Source organism: Schistocerca piceifrons, chromosome 2 (assembly GCF_021461385.2).
Source record: "Schistocerca piceifrons isolate TAMUIC-IGC-003096 chromosome 2, iqSchPice1.1, whole genome shotgun sequence".
NCBI classification, from domain to species: Eukaryota; Metazoa; Arthropoda; class Insecta; order Orthoptera; family Acrididae; genus Schistocerca; species Schistocerca piceifrons.
This window is the reverse complement of record NC_060139.1, coordinates 814,625,502-814,631,159: the sequence shown is the minus strand read 5'-3', so window position 1 is coordinate 814,631,159 and position 5,658 is coordinate 814,625,502.

Genomic DNA, 5,658 nt, shown 5'->3' with positions numbered 1-5,658 from the left:
TTACTTTTGATTTATCGAGCTTTACTCCACGCAAACGCAATTTATTACCACTGCCTGATAGGAGAGTCTTGTAATGTGATGATTGAAGGTCGGGAGTTAAAATAAATTTGTGCTAATCGACTGCATCTGTTTTCAATCAAGTAGTTGAAGTCCCAAATCACTTTCTTAATTAATTTTATGTTCAACATTTGAATCTGGTGTTCAATGGCTGAACGTAACACCAATGTGCACCCCTTTTTAATTAAAAGGGATCAATTCTGAATAAATTAATGTCAACACTGCCACCGCAGTTCAATCAGGAGTCACAGGGCCATATTACTTTTTTGCGTTATCCGATACTGCGGCAGTTTTGCACTCTCTGTTGATCTGTTAGTCAATTAGTTGGAGTGAACACACGCCAAAACCAGCTAAGTGACCGGTGGGTGTTACAAAGGAGATGAAGAAAATCACATTATTGTGTACTTTTTTATATACATTAGTTGCAGTTTACTGCAAGCATCATCATTGACGCAGTCAACGTACCAGTTGTACTATGTTAAATACAATCATTGACATAATAAACGTACCAATTTTACTGTATCTTAAAAATGTGCTGAAACTGACGGCCATGAACCTCAATGCAAGTATGACATCGGCGAACAAGATTATGACGCACGCTGACAGATATCCATGATGTGTTTCGAATCACATCACTTGCAGCTACAATTCTGGCAACCAATTCCATCTCCATCTCCTTTGGGCTCTCATACACAAATGATTTTAGATATTGCCATAAGAAATAATCAAGGGGATGCTGGTCAGGTGACCTTGTAGGCCATGGAATGAGACCTCCCCTTCCAATGCAGCGACGAGGAAGTACAGCACTGACATGGTAGCGGACAAATGGTTCAAATGGCTGTAAGCACTGTGGGACTTAACATCTGAGGTCATCAGTCTCCCAGACTTAGAAATACTTAAACCTAACTAACCTAAGGACATCACACACATCCTTGCCCGAGGCAGGATTCGAACCTGCGACCGTAGCAGCAGCGCGGTTCCGGACTGAGGCGCCTAGAACCGCTCGGTCACAGAGGCCGTCCGGTAGCGGACATCCACACTTAAGTGAGCCGGTGCGCCATTATGTTGTATCCACATCCTCACACGAACAGTCAAGGGTACATTCTCCAGAACATCAAGTGCAGGTGGCCATCAAGAAGGCCAGGTAGATGATATGGCCCAATGAGATTGTCGCCTACAATACCAGCCCAGATATTCAAGCAGAAAGTACTTGTTGTTTCTCCAATACTGCGTGAGGTTTTTTCTCATCTTAACATGGCTGTTCCTGCTATTCGACATACAATCAGGATCAAATGAGGCCTCGTCAATAAACAGCACGATTTTGAGGAAATCTGGTCGATCAATCCATTGTTGGAGCAGCCTCCGGCACAAAGCGACGCTTGGTGCAAAGTCAGTCACAAGCTTTGCATGGACTCGTTGTGTGTGATAAGGATGTAACTGTTGTTAGTTGCATTGTGCTACCACCTACTGCCAGGTGCTCCATATCAGCGACCTCAGTAGTCATTAGACATCTAAACATCCCAAGGTCCACTGTTTACGATGTGATATTGAAAGGGGAACTTGAAGGGATACGTACAGCACAAAAGCGTACAGGCCGACCTCGTCTGTTGGCTGACAGAGACCGCCAACAATTGAAGAGGGTCGTAATGTGTAATAGTCAGACATCTATCCAGAACATCACACAGGAATCCCAAACTACGTCAGGATCCACTACAAGTACTATGACAGTTAGGCGGGAAGTGAGAAAACTTGAATTTAATGGTCGAGCGGCTGCTCATAAGCCACACATCACGCCGGCAAATACCAAACGATTCCTAACTTGGTATAAGGAGCGTAAGCATTGGACGACTGAACTGTGGAAAAACGTTGTGTGGAGTGACGAATCTCGGTACACAATGTGGTGATCCAATGGCAGGGTGTGGGTATGGCAAATGCCCAGTGAACGTTATCTGCCAGCGTGTGTAGTGCCACCAGTAAAATTCGGAGGCGGTGGTGTTATGGTGTGGTCGTGTCTTTCATGGAGGGGGCTTGCACCCATTGTTGTTGTGCATGGCACTATCACAGCACAGGCCTACATTGATGTTTTAAGCGCCTTCTTGCTTCCCACAGTTGAAGAGAAATTCTGGGACGGCAATTGCATCTTTCAACACGATCTAACACAACTCACGGCTTGAGGTGGAGTGGTTACACGACAATGACATCCCTGTTATGAACTGGCCTGCACAGAGTCCTGACCTGAATCCTACAGAATACGTACATGCAGTCCAAAACTCTAGTCACAGAGTATTCTTGTTAAAATTCACAGATGACAACAGCCGATTACTTACAGAGTCAAACGTATGAATTTTTATACTGCAATAACGGAAACCGCTCCCCGTACCTAGTGTGTCCCTGTGCGTTGAAATACCGTATAAGTACAGAAGGCACTTCCGCTGTAAAGGAAAGTGAGGCTATCGAGAGAAGTAAAAAGGAAAGGAGACGCTGAGTTGTAAAAGTTGGCCGCGTGCAACGTCGAACAAAAACAGGTCATTCAGTTCGCTTGCTCTCTGCCAGACACCAGATAATGATTCACGTTGAACGAATCTGCGACGGATAGCCAAATGTCCCTTATCTTGCATTCAGGATACTGAGTACGACGAAATGGGCACACCCGAATTCAGAATTTGCGGACACTACTTATTCAAGGGCAGCTTCTTTACAGCGACGACAAGACGTCTGGCATTTAGAACGACAACCTTAAAATTTATTTTACATGCTCCAGCGCAGTCCGAATACATGAACACAGTACGTCAGAGAATAACGTCGAAGGTAGGTACGCCTGACGTTACTAGTGAGTCCAGTAGAATAATAGCTCAGTTTCAGGCGAAAGAGGTGTCAAATACAGTAGCTGTTTCTGCTACTACACTTGTTTTCCGACGCACCATCTTTCAGCTGAAACAGGAGGAATAATTGAGAATTGTTGAACACTTGTGACACTAAACAAAGGCAAATAAGGTAAAGATCATGTCTTTTGTGCAAGAAGTCATTTACTTTTTGGTTTAGTCTGCTTTTGGATTTAATAATTTTTGAGATCATTAAGGTAAAACAGCGACCGTACTTAATATTTTAATAAAACGTAGTCCACATCTGAATAATAATAATTATTATTATTTTTAGAACAATGCACACTGGTCAGATTTTTAGTTGCTGAAGCGCGATTCTTTAAAACTAGCGAAAAGGTATCTTCAGCTGCCATATCCTTCTACTCACTCATGATTACCTGTAAGGGAAACGTGTATCGCCAGCCAGCAACATATCGTGAAGTTAAACTACTCGTACTTTATCATTGAATGGTTTTCTAATCCGCGCGAAATATTTTCAAGGGAATAAATATTTGACGTTTTTGGATGCGTAGTCATAAAATTTTAAACGTTACCACTAGAGAAGTCATCTCATGTGGCGTGACGCAGCTGCAACATTTCCATTGCTGCAGAAATCGAATTAACGCACGATACCCGACTTTATCAGTGGGCTGTACCAGACACGTACCTGCAAACAAACAAAAAATTAATTACCTAACTTCGTTTTTACACGGTGACAGTTGAAATTACACTCCTGAAAATGGAAAAAAGAACACATTGACACCGGTGTGTCAGACCCACCATACTTGCTCCGGACACTGCGAGAGGGCTGTACAAGCAATGATCACACGCACGGCACAGCGGACACACCAGGAACCGCGGTGTTGGCCGTCGAATGGCGCTAGCTGCGCAGCATTTGTGCACCGCCGCCGTCAGTCTCAGCCAGTTTGCCGTGGCATACGGAGCTCCATCGCAGTCTTTAACACTGGTAGCATGCCGCGACAGCGTGGACGTGAACCGTATGTGCAGTTGACGGACTTTGAGCGAGGGCGTATAGTGGACATGCGGGAGGCCGGGTGGACGTACCGCCGAATTGCTCAACACGTGGGGCGTGAGGTCTCCACAGTACATCGATGTTGTCGCCAGTGGTCGGCGGAAGGTGCACGTGCCCGTCGACCTGGGACCGGACCGCAGCGACGCACGGATGCACGCCAAGACCGTAGGATCCTACGCAGTGCCGTAGGGGACCGCACCGCCACTTCCCAGCAAATTAGGGACACTGTTGCTCCTGGGGTATCGGCGAGGACCATTCGCAACCGTCTCCATGAAGCTGGGCTACGGTCCCGCACACCGTTAGGCCGTCTTCCGCTCACGCCCCAACATCGTGCAGCCCGCCTCCAGTGGTGTCGCGACAGGCGTGAATGGAGGGACGAATGGAGACGTGTCGTCCTCAGCGATGAGAGTCGCTTCTGCCTTGGTGCCAATGATGGTCGTATGCGTGTTTGGCGGAGTGCAGGTGAGCGCCACAATCAGGACTGCATATGACCGAGGCACACAGGGCCAACACCCGGCATCATGGTGTGGGGAGCGATCTCCTACACTGGCCGTACACCACTGGTGATCGTCGTGGGACACTGAATAGTGCACGGTACATCCAAACCGTCATTGAACCCATCGTTCTACCATTCCTAGACCGGCAAGGGAACTTGCTGCTCCAACAGGACAATGCACGTCCGTATGTATCCCGTGCCACCCAACGTGCTCTAAAAGGTGTAAGTCAACTACCCTGGCCAGCAAGATCTCCGGATCTGTCCCCCATTGAGCATGTTTGGGACTGGATGAAGCGTCGTCTCACGCAGTCTGCACGTCCAGCACGAACGCTGGTCCAACTGAGGCGCCAGGTGGAAATGGCATGGCAAGCCGTTCCACAGGACTACATCCAGCATCTCTACGATCGTCTCCATGGGAGAACAGCAGCCTGCATTGCAGCGAAAGGTGGATATACACTGTACTAGTGTCGACATTGTGCATGCTCTGTTGCCTGTGTCTATGTGCCTGTGGTTCTGTCAGTGTGATCATGTGATGTATCTGACCCCAGGAATGTGTCAATAAAGTTTCCCCTTCCTGGGACAATGAATTCACAGTGTTCTTATTTCAATTTCCAGGAGTGTATATGACCGCTTTCTTATCTCTGTCGCGCTTACTTACATTTAGTTGGACACAGATTGCGTCTTATAAACTGAAGCCACATTCCGATGAGCATTTCATACTAAACGCAAGTCGTATTGAAGAATTCAATGAAGCATAATGTAACAGAGAAAACGTTGGTGTTGTTCAAGAACTCTTAGGATAAGTATGGGTTCCTCGTATTCTACATAAACATTTCGTCCTTGACGAATAACTACAGTTAAGAACTTAAGAGATAGCGCTGTCTGTCATTATTTCCCGACGGAGGAGGTGCTCCAAGGATAAATGTTCTTACTTTTCAGTGGTTTTTGTATGTCAATATTAATACAGCTCACTTGTATATCCTTTTAGCGTATTCATAACAGTTACTTTTTATGGTGTCACCGCCAGACACCACACTTGCTAGGTGGTAGCCTTTAAATCGGCCGCGGTCCGGTAGTATACGTCGGAACCGCGTGTCGCCACTGTCAGTGATTGCAGACCGAGCGCCGCCACACGGCAGGTCTAGAGAGACTTCCTAGCACTCGCCCCAGTTGTACAGCCGACTTTGCTAGCGAGGGTTCACTGACAAATT